The 21316-nt window shown below is 44.7% G+C and overlaps 1 protein-coding gene across 3 annotated transcripts in view; it reads left to right on the top strand.

The window, feature by feature from the left end:
* Dglucy (D-glutamate cyclase) overlaps positions 1-21316 on the top strand; it is an 86530-nt gene that overhangs the window by 8147 nt on the left and 57067 nt on the right. The window contains exon 1 of one of the 3 annotated variants that reach the window (XM_076921400.1): positions 15301-15438. The exons of the other annotated variants lie outside the window; for them this stretch is intronic. The gene's annotated coding sequence lies outside the window, so the exon portion shown is untranslated. Of the gene's footprint in view, positions 1-15300; positions 15439-21316 lie in introns of those variants that run through there. 3 annotated transcript variants of the gene reach the window in all.

Below are 21316 nucleotides of genomic sequence, written 5' to 3'. Positions count from 1 at the left end.
TCACATCTGATGCTCATCTTGTTAGTTCCCTATTTGCAGCCCATGCACACATGTGGAGCTTGCTCTATGGATGGGAAAGAAATGAACTGTACCTTTTCAGAACCTTGTCATTGTCAAAGAGCCCACTGAGTCACACCGTGACAACTCTTCAGCATGCTTCCAATATTTTTGCTTTATTTTACTTTACTTTGTTTTTTGTTTTGGTTTGGTTTGGTTTGGTTTGGTTTTGGTTTTTTTTTTGGACAGGGTTTCCTGCACTCCATGTGGCCTAGAACGCGCTTTGTAATTGAGGATGATATTGAAACTCCTAATCCTCCTACCTCTACCTCCCAAGTGCTGGGATCATAGGCATGAGCCACCACACTTGGTTGTTTCTGACTTTCAAACGGAGCATCCCTTGGCTTTAAGTATCTTTCTTATAGAGCTACACAGCCAGCTGGCAGACAGCACCATCTTCTCCCAGCTACCTCTCCTCTCTCGGAACCCCCATTTATGGCGTTGTTGCCTGTGGTCTGTTGACAGTTCAGCAGGACTTGGAACTGGAAGGATGAGACAGGTCCTCTGTGGGGCAGCTTCTTGGTAAGCATAAGGCTTGCTGTTGGGCGGTGTGGCTTTCCTCAGCTGCGGGGCTGCTGAGGCTCCTTGACAGATCTAGCAAAGAGGTTGCCTATATGTCCCTCTGACTGTAGCACTGTCCACCAGGAAGAACTTTCCTTGCTTCATAGATACCTTCATTGACAGGGGTAGATTGTTTTTAGTTATCAGATTTCAAGTTTAGTTACTGCTGGACCTGCTCTCTGGAATGATACTGTGTAAAACATGTTTCCAGGCATTTCTGTTTGTAGAATGTGGGGTGCACTGAGACCTTTCCTTCTTCAGCCTAGGTTTTTCTTTCCCTACTGGCTTCTTCCTCAGGTCGGCTATTTCCATGAGGTGACAGAAATCACCACTGGTAGCCCCTGCTTACATTGCCTTTACAGATAACAATTTCAAAGACATGGACTATTATTTCCCTGAAGCTACACACAGAGCGCCTACATGGGTCATGTGACCATCCCTTAACAAAACAGGCCTGGGACTTAGGGCCCAGCTTGCTGGTAGAGCACCTGCTTAGCGTTCAGGAGGCCCTGGGTTCAATCCTTAGCACCGAGGATTGAGACACATGCTGTTCATGAGGAAGGGTTATTTCAATTGATCACCTAGATCTGAAATATACACTAAAATCACATACCCACCCGAGATGGGGAAGAACAGTTTAAAAACCTTTTAGGTGGGGTTGGCAAGATGGCTTAGCGGACAAAAGTGTCTGCCACCAAGCCTGGCAACCTGAATTTCATCCCTAGGAGGAACCACATGGTGGAAGAGGAGAATTGACTCCTGAAAGTTGTCCCTGACTTCCCACACATGTGCTGTAGTATGTACACACATGTATACACACACACACACAAAACACAACATAGAGACAGACACACAACACAAAGCACACAACACAGACACACACACATACATACATACATACACACACACATATACATACATACATACACACACATACATATGTACATACATACATACATACATACATACTTTTTATGACTTTCTGGACATGTAACAGCCTCTTTGGGCTGCCACACATTACATGTCACGTCACAAACATCAGAAGTGTGTTATCTAGAAGTTCTGGAAGGCAGGAGATCTACGTCTAAGAGTCAACAGAACCCTACACCCTCTTGGTTTTGGTCGCCCCAGGCTGTCCTTTCTGTCCTGGCTTAGGGCCTCCCTCCCACCACCCCCTCCTCTTTCACAGGCCACCCCTTCAGTGTTTCTCCTGCTCTTTCTCAACTCTTTCTTCATAGATGTTGACATTGGATTTCTGGTCACTCAGTTGACCCACAGCAATCCCTTCTTAAGAGTCTTCACGGAATTGTGTCTACAAACACCTTTTTCCTCATAGAAGGTCATGTTCTCAGATACTGGGACTCAAGCTTAGATATATCTTTGGGAAGAGCCTCAAGACAACCCACTACAATGCAGGAAGTAACAGCTTCCAAGCACCATCCTAGACTGCCCAACACCCACCTTTTCTAACTAAACAATTTTGGAATTGCACTCCCCAACATGATCCAAGCTACAAAGTTAGTTTATGTGTAATTTTCTTAGTCAGGTATAGATGTTGCTCTTAATCTAGCAATTAGTTACCAATGGAAAATGCAAATGGATTTAGCATAGAGACAAATAGGAAACTGTAATAAAACCCAATGCATTTATGGAAGGAGGGAGGGGCAGGGCATGCTGCTGTCATTCAGCATGTGGTAGGTTGCAGAGGTGTGACAAGGAGCCTTTTAGTGTCTGCTGAAGAATATTAGTTCCTTGATCAGCCAGAGGATGCAGGACAGTGTTCTCCAGGAAACTTCCCTTACCATTGTCCTCACTGGGGACAACAGAGAGAGAGAGAGAGAGAGAGAGAGAGAGAGAGAGAGAGAGAGAGAGAGAGAGAGAGACTGTGTGTGTGTGTGTGTGTGTGTGTCCCCTCTAGAGGATAGTGACTCTAGCCTCTGTTTGCATATCTGGGGTTAGCCTCTAGCAGTTGAACAGTCTTTTACTGTGGGTTGCTTGACTGGGGTACCTCAGGCAAGATGACTCTCTGATACTCTTACACAGTTGCAAAGTCATTTTCTAATAACCCCAAGGGCTGCCGAGCAGAGCCAGAAGCCTAGGCAAGTCACACCCTGGCATCTGGACTCTGTCCTTGCCTTGTCTCCTGGCTCATTTCCTGCATGCTGTCTTTCCCCAGCTTTACACAGCAGCCTCTTGGCCTCTGCCCTGGACAAGTTGTGCTGAAGGGTGGGGTGGGGCTGATCCAGCTGGCCCTCCCACTATCTCCAGTGGACTGCTGTTTGTATACAGGTACTTCTGAGGGTCAGGGCAGCTGGAGAAGGCCTCCTGGTTTGTGTCCTGACCCCTACTATGCTGTCCTTCTTCCAGCCTTTGCTTGCACTGGAAGCCTGCGACAGGGAAGTAGACTTTTGCAATCTTGAAATGTGATTTCCTAGTTCTTGGTTCAGTTGATTAACTGACTCCAGAAAGAAAGATGAGCTCCTGGCTGTAGTCCCCTTTCCCCACCTTCCAGAAGGTCAACTGGGACTGAGGAGACCGGGGGTGGGGTGGGGGGGGGGGGGGAGTGATGGTTGCAGGGGCAGGCAAGAGTGTCTTTTTCTTTTTTTAATTTAATTTTATTTGTGCATTCAAGTGTTTTGCACGCACATGCGCATGCATATGTGTGTACAGGTGTTTATGGAAGCCAGATCAACCTCAGGTATAGTTCCTCAGAAGTAGTACACATTGCGTTTTGAGACAGGGTCCCTCACTGGGACCTGGGACTCACCAGTGACTAGTCTGGCTGGCCCTAGAGTCCCAGGGATCCTCTTGCCTCGGCCTCCCCGCTCTGAGATTACTACCATGTACTATGTTCAGCCTTTTTACTCAGGGTCTCGAGATCAAACTCAGGCAAGTACTTCCTTTACTAGGTAGTCATTTCCCTGCCCCAAGAGTGTTATTTTCTTATAGAACAGGCTGAAGTAGCCAACATCGTATTATCTATCCTGTCCTCCTCTTACTTCTCCTCTTCTTTAGAAATCTACATTTCTGACCTCTCGGCACATGTGTATCAATGCCAGACTTCACAGCAGAGGTTTTAGCCACTTTACGACTGGCAGTTACTGACCACACAGCAGTTTTCTGTGTGAATTCAGAGGCATTAAACCACAGCCAACACCGCCATCTTCCTCCAGAAACTTTTTCTCATCTCAAACTAAAACTCTCCCCTACCCCTGCCCCTTTAGCAGTCACTGGGTATATCACTTAAACTCTGATATTTTTGCTATCTTTGTGAGTTTAACTCATTCAGATAGTTCATATAAGTGGAATCATACAACGTTTGTCTTGCACCTGGCTTCTCTTGTAGTAGCTTTCATAATGCCTTCAGGACACATCTATATTACAGCATGTGTAAGAAATGCCGTTCCTTTTAGAGGTATCGCATTAGAAGCACATAACTGCGTGTTTATTTACCACCCTTCAGTGTTTGGATCGCTTCTGCCTTTGAGCTATAGTAAACGATGCCGTTAGGGACACTGGTGTGTGAAAAGGGAGTGGATTTCTTGCTCTCCGTCCCTTGGGGCACATACCTGAACTAGGCTTGCTGGCTGCGCTGTTTAATTGTTTGGGGGTGAGTCATTGGATCTTTAAGGAGGCTCTGCCATTTCACGTTCACAGCAGATGTGCTCAAAGGTTTACACTTCTCTAAATCTTGGCTAACTCCTGTCTTCTGCTTTTGCTTTTGTGTTTTGCAATAGACTCTCACATCAGATCCTTGTGGTTTGATCTGCACTCTGTAATGCTTTATACTATAAAGCAGTTCTTCTCGGGCTATAGGTCTTTACCCCTTTGGGGGTTAATGACCCTTTCACAGAGGTCACCTAAGACTATCCGAAAACACAGGTATCTACGTTACAGTTCACGACAGTAGTGAAATGACAGTTATGAAGTAGCAACGAAACAAATTTTATGGTGGGGAGGAGGGTCAGCACGACATGAGGGACTGTATTAAAGGGTCACAGCATGAGGAAGGTGGAGAGCCATGCTTCAGAGTGTCAGCCTCTTTTTCTAGTTCATTGCTCATTTGTACGCTTCCTTTGGAGAAAGATCCATTTAAGCCCCTCGCCCATGGTTTAATTGGGTTATTCGTTTGCTGTTGAGTGATGAGTTTTCATTGCTCATTCTTAAGCATTATGGTCGCATGGATCCTGAGATGTGGTAGAGGATGTGCCTCCTGGCACATGTCTGCTTTGGGATTTTGTTGTTGTCTTTCCTTCTTTCTCTCTCTCTCTTTCTTCCTTCCTTCCTTCCTTCCTTCCTTCCTTCCTTCCTTCTTTCCTTCTTTCCTTCTTTTCTTCTCTTTTGAAATGATATGATATTTCCTGGCCCTTTATGCTTCCATGTGCATTTTGAACTCTGAGTCAGGTGTAGTGATGTAGCACACACCTGTAGTCTCACCTACTCAAGAGGCTGAAGAAAAAGGGTCACCCGAGTCCACGAGTTTAAAGCCAGCCTGGCAACACAGAAAGACCCCATCTTAATAATAAATTTGGAATTGGTTTGTTGGGTTCCTTTAAAATAAAATCATATATTTCTAAGCTGCGGAGATAGCTCCATTGGTTAAAGTGTTTGCTGTGTAAGAATGAACCTGACGGACTTCAAGCTGCAGAGCGCATACAAAACACTGGACACATGTAATCCCAGCACTGAGGAAGTGGAGACAGGTGGTTCTCTGGAGCTCACTGGCAGGCCAGCCTGGCTACTTGCTGAGCCAGCCAGGCCAGAGAGACTCAATAGAAAGGTGACTGATCCTTAAGAGATGGTACTCAAGATTGTCCCCTGGCCTTCATGTCCACGTGTCCCTGCATATAGATGTGACTAAACACACACATACACACACACACACAGAGCCAGCTAGGACTTTGGTTGAAATATTCCAGAATATATGTGCCAATTTAGAGGAAAAGTGACATATCTGTGCTACTGAGTCTTTCTATCGTGAACAGAACTTTGTCTCCATTTATTCATCTTTAAGGTGTTTTAGTTAAGTTCTCCATAATGAGGTTTCACATGTTTTCTTAGATTTATACCTGTGTGTGTGTGTGATATTGTTTATGCTTTGGTGGCCCCAGGCCATCCTGGCTTAGGGTTCACTCTTCATCTTACACCCCTTTTGCAGGCCCACACCTCTGTGTTTCTTCTATTCCTTGTCTTTTCTTTCTACAAAAACAGAGTCTTTGTAGATGTAATGACATGAAGACTCTTGAGATAAGATCACTGTGGATTAACTGAGTGTCCCAAAGTCCAAATGGCAGCATCTAGGAAGGTTTGAAGATTGTTCTTCCCCATTCCTGGTGGTGTTGTCAGTCTGTATTTCAGATTTACTTTTCCTCATGAACATGAAGTGCTCTTTGCCCTCAGCCCAGCACTGGGAACTGAATCCAGTGCTTCCTGACTTCTGAGCAAGTGCTCTACCACTGAGCTATACTCTCAGCCCTAGGCCTGGGTTTGTTAAGAGATAGCCACATGACCCATGGCATCAATCTCTGTGTAGCTGCAAGGAAATAAATACTCCATGCCTTTGAAATCCTTATCAGCCAAGACAGTGTAAGCGAGAGCTGCCCGTGGCCATTTCTCTTACCCCAAAAAGGAAAGCATGATTACAGAGAAAAATCCAGTGTCACCTACAACTAAGTTGTCAAAAATCAGACAGACTCTGGCTGTCTGTCCAGCAAGTCCCAGATTATTGAAAGGGTACGAAAATATAACCATTGTGTCAGGAGTGAAGGTATTTTGAGAGAGACTGACACATTGTTGAGACAATGAGCCCCAAGAAACTGGGGTTTCTCTAGGAGTCTCTCACTGGAGAAGGAGAAGGCTGGGACCCCGATGCCAGCCAGAGGGGAGCTTGTCTCCAAGAAAGAGATTTTGAATAGTGCTAATGCCTTGCAGAACAGAACACACACCTAGTGTGCCAGGAGCCCAGACGGGACTTGGTCAGGAATGCTTAGTCATGCGCACCTCTTCCCCCACTTAAACTTAAGATGGACCTGGGCTCAGGTCACTGGTCTCCTTATATGTTCCTCTTCCCAGTGTGACCACAGTGAACAGATCTCTTCTCTGTTTTTCACTATCACTTTCCTGTTTAGTGGCTGACTCTGTGTGTGTGTGTGTGTGTGTATGGCTGAGCCACATGCTAAGCCTGAGCCACAGGATTTAGCATGGCCATGGCAGAGCAAGAGAGCCAGGAACAAATGCTGAGTAACTCCAGGTGGCCAGATAAAGAGCGGTGAGCTCAGCTGTAGAGATGTCTGGGAAGGGCAGTTTCTGCAGTGAACAGTGGTAAGGACAGAGACCATTGCTGAGGTTAAGCCTGGACATAGGGTCACAGGTCTGTCACCTGTTGATCTTATGACATTGGAACCAAGTGTTCCAATGACTCATTGGTGTGTGCATTGGTGAGGTACCCTTTCCTTTAGACATTTCAGGTTAGTATACTGTATCATTCATTGGTCTGTGGTGTTGAATAGGCTCACAAACCTGATTTTTCTGTTATTGTGTGTGTGTGCACACTCACACGTGTACATGTGCATTTGTACATGTGCATGCATGTTCATATATATATACATATCATATATATGTATATATACATATGTACATATACATATATATGATATATATATGTACATATATATATCAAGGAGAATGCCAGAAGACAGTCTCAAGTATCATTCCTCAGGTACTGTTGACTTTTTCTTTCTTATTTTTTTCTTTTCTTTTTTTTTTTTTTTTTTTTTTTTTTTTTTTTTTGAGACAAGATTTGTCACTGGACTGAAACCCTCCAGATCAAGTAGGGTATTTGGCAGGTGAACCTCAGAGAATCCATCTTTCCTATGCTGGCATTACAAGCATGCACCACTTTATCCAACAGTTTTTATATGGGTTTTAGGAATCGACCTCAAGTTCTCACGCTTGCAAGGCAAGCACATAACTGACTGAGTTATTTTCCTAACCCTCCCCCACTATTAGGATTTTGATACCTCTGTGCATTCCTAATTAAATTCAATAAGTTCAAAGGTCAGAACTTTTTATTAGTGCAAATAAATTATTTATCATCTTGCACCTTATGGCTGGGCTGGACAAGTGGTGGGTGTTTACTTCTGCAGATGGACTGAGGACTCATTCTTTCTTAGTGCCTACATTTGGAGTGGGACGGCTCCAATAGAATCACTCCTCTACATTAAATAGAGCAACTAAGGCAGTGAGCACAGCCAGATGCTGCTGTTCTAGACACACTCAGGGCAGAGTGCAGCCTGCTCCTTGCAAGGCTTGGATGCCCTTTTACCCAGGTGATAAATCTGTGGTCCAGAGAGACTCAATAATCTGTCCAAGGTTCATAATGGTGACAGCACATCTGGATCTTGGATTTTAGTCTATATCAATCTTATCTAGATATGTGGGGGGTCTAAACTGAGAGAGAGAAAGACATGTGTGTGTGTGTGTGTGTGTGTGTGTGTGTGTGTGTGTGTGTATTCTTGTGTATGGGTGTGTGTATGACTGTGTGTACCTGTATCTATTCTTGTGTGTGTGTGTGTATCCATTCTTGTGTATGAGTGTATGTGTATCCATTCTTGTTTGTGAATGTGTGTGTATCCATTCTTATGTGTGAGAGTGTGCATGTCCCATTCTGTGTGTGTGTGTGTCCAATTTGTGTGTGTGAGTGTAGGCACTTAGAAGGCCACCTCAGATAGATATTAGTTCTCCATTTCTACCTTGTTTGAGTCAGAGTCTCTCTTGCTGTCCACCATGGGATATGTCAGCTGATCCACAAGCTTCAGGGAAATCCCCATCCCCTTATCTCACTGTAGGAACACACCATTGCACCCATCTTTACAGGTAAAAATTTGGGGATTCAAACACATGCAATTATACTTTTGCAGTCAGCCTTTCTTTACCTGTTGAGCCATCTCCCCAACCCCCTAGACATGCACTAACTGTTACCCATTTCTCTACGATGCGTGAAGCAAAACTCACATGGAGCCAGAGGTGCACATGTTTAGCAACTGCTCCAGGATTCTGACGCCTGCAGGGAGCCACACTTTGAAAACAGTGCCTCTGGTAAAGAGAAACTGAATTGCTTCTTAGAAAAAGAAGAAAGTACATCAGAAGCCTCTGGGATGGAACAAGGCATGATGCTGTATATACCAATATGCTGCCTTACAAAGGCAGGAGGATCATGAGTTTGAGGCTAGCCTGAGCTACATAGGGCTAAAATTTGTCTTGAAAGTATACACATACAAATATTTTAAAAATCTAATATAGTTCTTTGTGTTATAGTGACACACAAGCATAAAATTATTTTGTTGTTACTTTAAAAGTATAATTTTACTGCTGTTGTAATGTTGAATTGTAATGTAAATTATGATATGTAGGATATCTAATATGTGACTGCAAAAGGGTCACAATTTACAGATTGAGAATGGCTGTATTTGAAGGTAAAGAGAGTTAAGAAATGGAAACTTGGGGCTGGAGAAATGGCTCAGTGGTTAACAGCCTCTTCCAGAGGTCCTGAGTTCAATTCCCAGCAACTACATGGTGGCTCACAACCATCTGTAATGGGATCTGATGCCCTCTTCTGGTGCGTCTGAAGACAGCTACAGTGTATTCATATAAATAAAATAAGTAAATACATATTTTTTTTAAAAAAAAGAAGAAGAAATGGAAACTTACTTTATCTCTTCGTATCCCTTGGGCTAGGTATCCACACTTAAACTCCAGATAAGTGCAGCTTATTGAGCTGGCCTTAAAGGGACATTGCATTTCCTCTTGCTAACAAAGACCCTTGGGGGGCAATCACATACTGATAATTTGATTGTGTGTGTGTGTGTGTGTGTGTGTGTATCAGTGATATGTGTGTGTGTGTGTATCAGTAATATGTGTGTGAGCACATAAAATGACAACTTTTGTGGAATTATTTGTATTCTACCCTAGTGTGGGTTTTAGGAATCAAACTAAAGTCCCTGGCTTGTAGAATAAAGATCTTTGCGGAGCTGTAGCTTACTCGTGAGTGTGGGTCCTGTTGGGCTGTGTTGTGGTTCTGGTGTGTTTGTCGTGGCTCAGGGAGGCAGAAGCGCAGGAATTTGATTGAGTTCACTCCACACTGCTCCAGTGGACGCTGGCCTGAGAAGCTGCTGGACTCCGCCAAGGCGTGGAGAGGTCTTAGTCTAAAGTCCGGCAGGGACAGAGCTCCTGAGTGGGGGGGGGGTGTCTCCGGGCCAAAGCGGCTGACCGGGAGACTGGTGGTCTCAGCCCTTGGACACCCAGACGCCGCTGGGAGCCACGGAAGAACTGAGAGGAGTGGAGTGGGTATATGGGCTGGACTGGCCTGCAGCAGAGAGGGATGAGGGAGAGAAGCTCCAGCAGTGCCCTGTGGGTAGGGGACTCTTGGTTACGGCATTCACTTGTCTGGGTCAGCTAGCTTACTTGAGTTGGCAGCGTCTTGAGGTGGCAGGAAGGTAGAGAAGTCTTCTAGCAGGAGGTTAAGCAGAGGCTTGGTAGTCAAAGCCCTTCTCCATGGGGGGGGGGGGAGAGGGGGCGGCAGAGACATGAGGAAGTCCATGGTTTTAAAAGGTTTATTGTCATGGCGGAAAGTGGATGTGGCTGTACTCCCCCAGACTTCAGGGTGAACCTGAGTTAAATAGGGAGGGAAGAGGATCTGGGAAGGAATGTTTAATTGGCTATGCCCTCTGGCCTTTAGGTATCTCATTAATATGGAGATCCCTTGAGGCTCTGCGCCTGTAGTCAAGCCCTCTACCTGTGCTAGGTGACACAAACCTCTCTTTGGGAGGGGCTGTAGGGGCATTGCCCTACATGACTGAAAGGTGTGGATCACCGGAGGTCTTTGGCCTTGTGTCAAGAGCCTGGAGTCTGGGAGCAAGGCCAGACATCTACTGTCCCATTAGGGTCTGGGGTTCGAGGCCTGTGCTCAACCAGGAACCAAGCTATCCTTTCACGGTCTCACAGATCTTTACCAACTGAACCATCTTGCCAGCCCATAATCTGGATGTTTTTGAGATAGGGTCTAACTTACTCTGGCTTCAAACTAGAGCTTGCTGTGCTCAAGGATGACCTTGAATTTTTGACCCTCCTACCTCCTCCTCCTGATTGCTGGGATTCTATAACACTCAAGATGCTAGTGAATGTTCTGAGGAACCATTTCATACCTTAATTGAAAATACATCCTGAGCTCCTGGCAAATCCCTCTCTGCCTTTTAATAAGTCAAACCTGATGCTCAAGCTGTCAGATCTAGAAGTGACTGTGGCTTGCTAGGCAGAGACCAAAGGAAAAAGGCTTAGTTGTAATCTAAACACAGTGAACTTGGATGTTAAACAAAGCAACCAAGCTTCAAACACTTGCTGGCGTGCTGTGGCTTTTCAGAATCAAGCCTATGCTTGGCAAGAAATGAGATGAAAACTTCTCCCTACCTGGTGGCCCGTGTTTTCTTGAGCTTTTGTAGTTTACGTTGGCTTCTGTGTAAGGTTGGCCAACGGCCATGGGATAGGAAAGACATATGCACATGAGGAAAGGCCACCGGCCAGTGCTCAGCATAAGATATCTGATGGGTTAAGGCAATGCCTGGCAATTCTGGGATGGTTGACATTGATGATTTAATTTCCTGACCATCCAGGGAGGTGTTAGGATTATGTATTTATTTGATAAATGAAGAGACTTGGACACAAATAGGCAAAGCAACTTGCCTAAAGCCACTTATGGGATAAGACCCTCACTCCTTCCACCTGACACGCATTGCTGTGAGGGTCCACTGCTCTCTGAGTTTGACTTCTGTGTAGAAAGACCAACAGACTCCACTTACTGACTTTCACAAAATATAAAAGCAAAAAACCATAATATGAACAAAAACATTGTCCCTTAAAACATTGGTCCCTTAGGTCTAAGAATAGTGTAAATACAGCAAACCATTTTGTTTAAAAAAAAAAAAAAAAAAAGATTATATATGTCACCGCTTTGCCTGAAATCTGCTTTTGTTTGTTTGTTTGTTTGTTTGATTGATTGATTGATTGTTTTTAAGTATTCAGAAGTCAGATTCTCAAAGGTATTTCTAGTTATAGTAACTCCATGTGGCATTTGATATAGAGAACCCATTGAAGAATACACCAGAAATGACCTCTCCACACAGCTTATGCACACATGTATATGTACACCTTCCTATACACATTCAAATAAGAACATACAACATAGATTGAGAAAAAGGACAAGCACTTATGAAGTAACTTTAGCCACCAGAAGATCAAAGAAGGAGGAAACGTAGAACCTTGTGATCAAGAATTGTGCAGTTCAGCTGGGGAGACGAAACAACATAACATTTTAAAAAGAATGCCAGGGAGATGGTTCTGTTTGTCAGATCCATGCTGAGCAAGCATGAAGACCCTAAGCAAAAAATGGACGCAGCAGCATATTCCACAACCTAAGGGCTGGAGATTTCAAGACAGGAAAATACCTGACACTCATTGGCCAGTCAGTTTCGCTGAATCAGTGAACTCTAAGTTCAGTGAGTAACCTTGTCTCAATATGAGGATGGGGATGGTGGTGGTGGTGGTGGTGATGACAATGGTGATGGTGATGATGATAAAGTTATGGAAATCAATTGAGGAAAACACCAGAAGTGACCTCTGATTTCCACCAGCATGCTCACACGTGTGTGCACACCTCGCTACATATATTCAAATAAGAATATATAACAAGGGTTGCTTCTAAATCTGATCTTAGCAACTTTTTAAAGTGTGTAGCCATAGAGGAAATGTTTTCATTCTTTTGGGGCCTTAGAGTCTCCCTAAGACAAATGGCGCTACTACCAACCTCCAGCTTCATTTAGGTATGTGCATGTGGTCGGGGGTTGGGGGGGACGTTGCATACGTGCACAAGCGTGTAGAGGCCAGAGGTCCATGGGTGTCTTCTTCTATTGCTCTGCCTCATTTTCTAAGACAGGGTCTCTCACCGAATCTGGAGCTTGCCAGTTTGGCTAGGCCAATCAGTCAGCCAGCCCCTGGGATCTACCTTGCTAAGCTGGGGCTACAAACACGCCTGGCTTTTTATTTAGGTGTCAAGGATCTGAACTAATGCTCCTGTTGTAAGCATTTTACCTACCAAGTCATTTATCTCCCACCTCCTCAGTGAATTTTATTGTTATGATCAGGTGTTTGGATAGCACTCGTTAGTGGCACTCGGAGGTTATGGAATGAGGAAGGAAATGAAACTGAGTAAAGCAAGAGAAGTTCCTTCAAGAATGGATACTGGAGCTGGGTCTTCATGTGGCGAGGGGCCTGAACCTGCAGGGAGGAAGCAATGTCTCATGTGTTCCACTTCATCATGAAGTGACAGAAGAGCCAACTTGAATTGCTTTAAACATTGAACGTGCTCACTGAGAACTAGTCAGCAGTGGGGCAAGTCATATGTGCAGTAATCTGGGTATTCACAATGGCGTCATGACTCTAGCTGTACCTCCTTCTAAGGTTTTCCTGTGTAGGCCAGGTTTTACTTTTGGTTTTATGTAGCATGGTAAATTGGCTGGACCAGATCCAGGCCTTGAACCCACAGCCCAGTCTCTCTCTCTCTGTCTCTCTCTCTCTCTCTCTCTCTCTCTCTCTCTCTCTCTCTCTACTTCTTTTCTTCTCTTTTCTCTTTTCTATTTGGGATAGCTTGAGAGTCATTCTAATTGGACCAGCCTAGACCACAGTCACCAACTTCTGCATGCACCATGGTAGCTCAAGTCACATGTTCTACCTCTAGAGCAGTGGTTCTCAACCTCCTAGTGCTGTGACCCTTTAATACAGTTCCTCATGTTGTGGAGCCCCCCCCCCAAACCATGAAATTATTTTTGTTGCTATTTTATAACTATAATTTTGCTGCTGTTCTAAGTTGCAGTGTAAATATCTGTGTTTTCCAATGGTCTTAGATGACCCCTTGTAAATGGGTCAGTCGACACCCCTGAAGGGATTGAGACCCGGAGGTTGAGAACAACTGTCTTAGAGCCTTAAGTTGAGTTTAGTTTCTTAGAAGCATGTGAATCCCCTATGTGGAAATCCAGAATTCTTATGGAATCATCCAGAATTATTGCAATATGGGGCACTGTTTTTTTAAGATTTACTTATTATTTTATGTGTATGTGTGTGCCTAAATGAGTCTATGTGCCTCACATACAGACAGACAGACACCACAAGAGGGTGTCAGGTCCCCTGGATCTAGACTTACAGATGGTTGTGACCTGCTGAGTGGATGCTGGGAACAGAAACCAGACCTCTGCAAGGGAAGAAAGTGATTGACAGCTGAGTCACCTGTCTAGCCCCAGGAGTTGCCTTTATAAAATAGGAAGGCAGGAAGGAGTGAGCTGCAGTGAGAGCAACCCACAGGCCTTTGGCTGCTACAGAATGTCCTTTGTTCTTGCCAGTGAGTTGTGAAGTGTGGACCCTCGGGCCTGGGGTGAGCTAGGCATTTTAATGCAGAGTTTACTGGTCCATTCAGGAAACAAGCATGCTTCCTCCTATTATAAGGCCCACCCCTTACTCACTCCTAGCAGTATTTACTGTGCCTCAAAACTGTTCAGCTCAGAGATAAAAGGGGAACAGATCCCATGGTTACAGAGAGGTCATTGGGTACTGACTGACTTTGAGCAAGAGCCTTTTTCTACTTTTTTGTCTTGTGGACCCATATCCCTGAAACAGAAACTGTTAACCCATTTCACAGGTTGGAGAGGTGAGGAAGCAATGGGAAGGGAAATAACTGACTATCCAGAGCCACTCAATTAATGAATAGGAAAGAGAGGTTGAGACCCCTCTTGGCGATTGACTCTAAAATCTACATGCAGGTAGCCATGGTGGGATGTGGCAGAGCCCTTGAGAATTACTTTGTATTGTGTGTTACATCAAGCACTCAAGCTGATGACCCTTCTGCAAGGTGTCACCTATGCTGAAGCTTGAGTGTATCCTGTGCTACGTGTGCTATGCCCTCAGACACTAGTGAGTGTGTGAGTCTAGAGGCGGGAACTATTCGCAAACTGAGGCCTCATTTGCACTTGCTCCAGGGACTAAGGATGGACAGCAAGCCTGGGAGAGCTAGACAGGCGGCCACTGGGCATCCTGTAATGGCAACACTCACTGCTTCTCACCCCCTCATCTCTAGTGGGTATCATCATCTGCAAGACACATGTAGTCTCTCAGCCCTTGAAGCACTTCCTTCTGGGATTGCCACAAAGCCCTTTTGAGGCAGGTGTTATTTTTTCCCCGTTTCTATAGATAAGAAAGCCAAGGACCATGAAGACTGGGTCACACGGTAGGTGACTTGTCCCTGTGAGATGTGTACTCTCCGATCTCTCTGAAAAGCTGCTCAACAAGTTTGAATGGCTAGCAAGAAGATGAGTCAGGATTTGAACTCAAGTTCTGCCTGATTCTAGACTGTGGGCTATAAGCATGCTGTTTCAAAGCAAACTTGAGGAAAAGCTTCTAGGAAGTGATTTGGCCCTAAGGCGTCCTTCCCCAAACAGAAATCCTGTTCCCAGGAAAGGTCATGGTCCTCTGTCAGAATAAGCACATCTGTGAATATTGACATTACTGTCCCCACCCCCAACTCCTCCCTTCTTCCCTAAACAAACCTCTTCACTCTTGAATTCCTCTGGGCAGTGTATACCTGCAGCAAGTCCAGTGGGAATCGTCCAGACCTCCTCCACATCACCCGCATGCTGAGGCAGAGGGTGTGAGCCTCTTTGCTCTTAAGGATGCTTACAAGATAGAACCCTGGAATGGAAAGGCCCATGTGAACAGTCACAGGTATGACAGCCGCTGCAGGAAAAGGTGCTTGCAGGGAAGTGGATTGCCCCCCCCCCACCACTTCTTAATGTTCTGTTTTTAGCTGTGTTTTTTCAGAGCAAGTAGGTGCCATGGTGATAGAAGCCATAGAAATAGATGGAGCACACCTCCCAGCACGGAGCTGCCTAGCCGTTTCCATGGAAATGCACCAGGGAGAGCGGGGACTTGCTCTTGCAGCTGCCAGCTGTACGCTGGAAGAAGGCCCCTGGAGGCTTCTTACTGTCTCTCTGGGGTTGTCCCAGGGCCCAAAAGTGCTCCCTCTCTCCTTTCTTTCCTCTCTCCCTCCCAGGCTAAACTGGGACTATCCCTGAGAGTTCCCAGGGAAGTCATCTAAGGAACTTTCCTCTTCTTCAGTATGGCCATCTTGCTTAAACAGTCACCTTAAAACAAATCCTACAAGGCTTCCTGTTCCCACAGTTATGAGCATGTGTCTGGGCTCTGCCCGGATATAGCACTGACACTGGGTTCATGCAATGGATAACAATGAATTTATGGCGTGAGGGCTGAGTACTGAACATTTGGTACTCAGGGATACTCATAAAATTACATTTCAGAAGATCTAAGCCAGTAAGTCAGGCGGGGTAGGCGTGATCCTACCTGAGACTGGCACTTAGTCTGTGAAGCCTTGCTGTAACACAGGGATGCACAGACTCAACTATTTTTGGACACAGATTTAGTGGACTCAAAGGTCTTTGAAACAATAGCTGGAGCCATGGTGTCGCTCCAGCTATTGGTGTCTGCAAGGCTGGGGATGTGTGTACAGATGAACACATGCTCAAAGCTCAGCTCTCTTTCCTTTGGATTTAATATACATCTTGAAAATGCAACCCATGTATAAGTATACCCTTTCGCACTAACTGCCTTATATTGGGCCAAGCAGAAAAGGATTAATGTTGAAGTGTGTTATTATCGCTGTCCTAAAATATCTGTTTCTGTAATGGGGCACTATTCTGTGTGTATTATAAACATTTGTTTTCATACATTGTTGCTCTCAGGTGACACTCTTCTTCAGGGGCAGGGTAGATGCCATCCTAGACTAACGTATGGTCTGAGACTAAGTACTAACCAAATGAAATTAATTTTACTTTCACTTAAAGAAGCATGTACATGCCCCTAACAAAGGAGTCTTTTTAAGAATTAATAACATAGGGACTGGAGAGATGGCTTAGCAGTTAAGAGCACTGACTGCTCTTCCACAGGTCCTGAGTTCAATTCCCAGCAATTACATGGTGGCTCACAATCATCTGTAATAGAATCCGATGCCCTCTTCTGGTGTAGTCACATACATGAAATAAATTCATCTTTAAAAAAAAAATGTAACATAGTCAATCCACAAACAATTGCATACTTAGAAACTATAGAAATCACAGCACTGGAGGATGCTAAGGAAATGTCTATCCTGGCATGTATGGCATCTGACATGGAAAAAAGGAAGAAGCTTAAAGAATAGGAACATGTACTTCCTTAGTTAGTTCAGCACACCTCATTCAGGCAGGCATCAGCACACCTCTGTGCATGCAGACAGCGTCTCCAGGGCCTTGCTACTAGAGCCCTGTCCTAGCAATTAAAGGGTCTGAAGCCTCTGACTTTCTCAATCAAGGAATGATGCCTATGGTATCCTTGTAGGTCATACCATTAAACTGGGCAGTGTGAAGCTAGCTAGACATCACTAAAGTAACCGCCTAGGTTAACCTACCCCGGGTAGGTTTAGCCTAGGACTTACCCAGCGAGCCGTGTGACTTGGCATTGGCTGTTGGCAGCATCTACACTCAGACACCATGTGGATTCCTGGGTCATATTTCGTGGTTACAGGAATGTGGCCTGATGGAGCCATTGCAGAAACTCCATCTTAAATAAGCAAACACGCGTGCTCTAGTCTCACAGGCCAAGCCAGCTCCAGAGCAGAAAGATGCCTTTCTTGCCCAGAGCAGTCATGCCTTGGAATTTTGCCCCATGCTTGGGTTACTCTACTTGGCTAGACGACTCAAAGCAGATTCACTTTGAAGAACGGGGTTCTCAGACATTCAATGATTCTAAACATGTTCGTCCAGAGTCATGCCAGCGGAAAGAGTTACAGTCAGATTTTCAAAGTCATACAGTGAATGTTTGGCCACAGGAGACATCCACACAAAACCTCCCTTTCCCAACATGAACTCCTTTCCCATAGGGTTGAGACAGGAACCTCAAGGTTAATCAAGACCCACAGGACTCTGAAGTAACTCTCCACACCTCTGACTCCAACTGAGCGTTTGAAGCAAATGTTAATCGTAACTATCGCAATTAACATTTTTAAGTACTCATCTTAAAATTTCAGATTTCTTAATATATATATATATATATATATATATATATATATATATATATATATCATGAAATTTTTCTGTTGCTTTTCATTCTTATGCATAGACTGATGGCATGAAGATGTTGCCACCATCTTTTCCCCAAACAGTCCCATCTTCACAAACTGAAACTCTACACACTGTCTGCCCACTATGTGCACTGCCAGCCTCTGGCAACTCCCATTCTAGGCTGTCTGTGAACGAGACTAATGTAGGATCCTCTGGGTGGACTCACACAGTATCAATCTTTCTGTGTCTGGTTTACTTCAGTTAACATAATGCCCTCAGGGTTTGTCTTTTATAATAGGAGGCATTAAAGACAAAAAAATGTTTCCACTGTTTATAGACTCCACATTTTGTTTACCCACGGTTTAATTTTACCATAGTTGATTTCTTCCCATCTTGTTAAGACTCAGGAACAATCACAAAATGATGAAAATTACTAGAGCAATAGCCTCAGAATCCGTGTGCTTTATCACAGCATTCCACAATTTTCAATGAACTATTTAATATCAGTAATGATATAGAGATTCCTCTGCTAGTGAGTTACAGGCTTCTCCTACCATTATTTCTACTTTACTACATCTAATTGGCTGGCTGACTGACTGACTGACTGACTGACTGACTGACTGACTGATTGGTGTACATGGGCCACAGTGTATGTACAGAGTCTGAGTTGATACCCTTCTTCATCATGGGGATCCTGGGGATTTTGGACAGACTTGAGGCTTGGGGACAAGTGCCCTCACCTGCTGAGCTACATCTCCAGCCCATGTTCCTATCACTATTTTAAATTTTTATTTATTGTATGTGTATGGGTGTTTGATGTCTGTACGCCACGTGTGTACCTGGAGCCTGTGGAAGCCAGAAAAGAGTGACAGATCCTTTAGGAACCAGAGTGACAGACAGCAGTGAACTGCCATTTGGGTGCTAGAAATAAAACTTGGCTCCTCTAGAGGAGTAGCCAGTGCTCTTGACTGCAGAGCAATATCTTCAGTCCCACCTACCATTTTTTTAAAGATCTAAAATCCCCCCATGTGAGAGTCCTTTGCCCTGTGTCCTTTCTGTGTGCCTCATCATTCTTTGAACACACATTTGCTTTCTAGACAAGATGTTCCGGGATCATCTTCTGTGTGCCTTGCCCCAGCAATCATGATGACGGGTTGTATTTGTTAAATTTTAATTTCAAAAATTTTATTATGATTTCCTTAGTTTTCTTTTCTGTTATGTGATAAATACCCTGACAAAGGCCACCAAAGGGAGAAAGGGTTTATTTCAGTCCACAATTCAAGGGTACAGTCCTTGATAGTGGAGGGTCAAGGCATCAAGAACATAAGGCAGTTGGTCACATCATGTCTGCAGTCCCAAAAGAACACAGTGAATACAAATATGCAGCTGCCTTCTCTATCTTACATAGCCCTTCCACTGACTAGAGAAGGTCCTGCCCACAATTAAAATTGAGTCTTTCCATATCAGTTAACACAGTGGAGATACAGACACCCTCAGGGCTAGCCTTAACCTAGATAGCCCCAACAGGTGTGTACAGAGTTGATTCTGGATTCAAGTTGACAACACTAACCATTATAAATAAAACATACATTGAATACATTTTCCCATTTCGCCATTTTTATATGTATAGAACTGTTTCATTAAGCACCAGCTTTGTTTTATGTCTGCATTCCACACTGTGTGCCTGGTGTCTGTGGAAGCCAGAGAAGGGTGTCAGATCCTCTGGGAACTGCAGTTTAGAAACTGCTGTGAGACACCATGCGAGTGCTAGACATTGAACTTAGGTCCTCTAGAAGAGGTATTCTTTCTCAGGATGCATTTCCCCCAAGGAATCTCAATCCATTTTAACAGTTAAAGGTGTTGTAAGTCCAAAATCCATGTGTTGTTAGGTATGCTCATTCCTCTACTTCCAGGCAGAGCCAGGAGATACCTTCTCTGTCTGTCTGTCTGTCTGTCTGTCTGTCTATCTATCTATCTATCTATCTATCCATCCATCCATCTACCTATCTATCTACCTATCTATCTCCACCTACATTTTTTAAAATCTAGTTACGCCAAGCACTAATCTAACCCCAGGACTTGAGAGGCAGAGCCAGGTAGATCTCGGTGGGTTCAAGGCCAGCCTGGTTTACACAGGGAGTTCTAAACTAGTCAGAGCTACAGAAATGAGACCCTGACATAAAACAAACAGCTCATTCTAGGCAATGGGAGCCACTGTTTCCAGGGATACATCCCGATGGGATTCAGAAACTCCAGGGTTTGTCACAGGCTTTTCCTTCCCATGCTCTACCTCCCTGAAGCACTGAAAGAAGGTTCTCAGGATTATATCATATTGACCTTTTAGATAGAGCCAAATTCTCCTCTTGCCACCTCCTCCTTCTCCACATAGCAGCCTCCTCAGTCTGGTTGGACTCTCTCCCCTGTAAGCCAGGTCTGATCAACACCCTACCACCACCACCACAGGGTCATAGTCTCACCCGGCAAAGCTGTGACACCAAAGCCCAGGCCATCTTCCCTAGATTTGGCAGTTCATCTCCTTGGGCTCTGACACCCTGCTTTGAGCCATCTTGACTTCCTGTTTCCAAAACCTGACCTTTGGCTCCTACTCGTCTCTGTTCTGCCTAAAGGCTTCACCTAAAGGGAAGGGCAAGGGACCAGCATTTGTCTTGATGATGAGAAATACTCGTTTGTTATGGATTCTCTTCATATTGGGAACACTTGCATCTGACCTATTGAATAAACAAAAGCTAATTATGACTGCCAGCATTTCCCTGATCTTTTGTCTCTGTTATCGTCATGACATTTCTAATGAAATGTTTGTACAGTTAGGATGCCTTCTTCCTTACAGCAACATTTATTTTGCAAATTTGCAGTTGTATTTAGGCTACCACCAGCAACTCTCTTGGCAAACACTGAGCAACTCCTACCACAGAAATTAATGAGTAGCGACAAGGTCTGAACACCTACTCGTTCTGTTCCTCCATTGTCACGTGGAGGGACTCTGGGGAACTGATCCAGGGGGCAGCTATGGAAACCAGAAGCAGAGTTTTGTAACACTGAAAACGCTTAGTTCTTGTAAACAAGTCTTCCAGCCTAGACTACAAGCATCCAGGAAATGGACTGTACCTCCTAGTTTTTGTGTTCCCCCTGGGGTCCCAGATACACTCTGTGTTTGTTGCTAACAGAGCATGCTAGTGTGGGAAAAGGGCATGTCATATCCCACTGAAGGCTTGCTACACTTTATAGTCCTTAACCCCTGTGAGCCACTGCTTTCTCTGTGAAACCCAGGCTTCTCAGCCTCATGCTCTCTCTCTCTCTTGCCTCTCTGGCTGCCTCATCTCTGGAGTCCTAGTGAGTGATGTTTTCTGTACCAACAGCCCTTGACAGGAGACACAGAGTGAGTGCTTCCTGAGTGTCTGGTACGGTTGCTGGTGCCCCCTGTTCTAGCCACTTCCTACTTGTGTCACTTACAGATGCACAGAGCGTTGGAT

The sequence above is a fragment of the Arvicanthis niloticus genome, chromosome 23, assembly GCF_011762505.2.
Source record: "Arvicanthis niloticus isolate mArvNil1 chromosome 23, mArvNil1.pat.X, whole genome shotgun sequence".
In the NCBI taxonomy this organism is placed as follows: domain Eukaryota; kingdom Metazoa; phylum Chordata; class Mammalia; order Rodentia; family Muridae; genus Arvicanthis; species Arvicanthis niloticus.
Note: the sequence above shows the minus strand (reverse complement) of the source record. Positions and strands in the feature narration are given on the sequence as shown.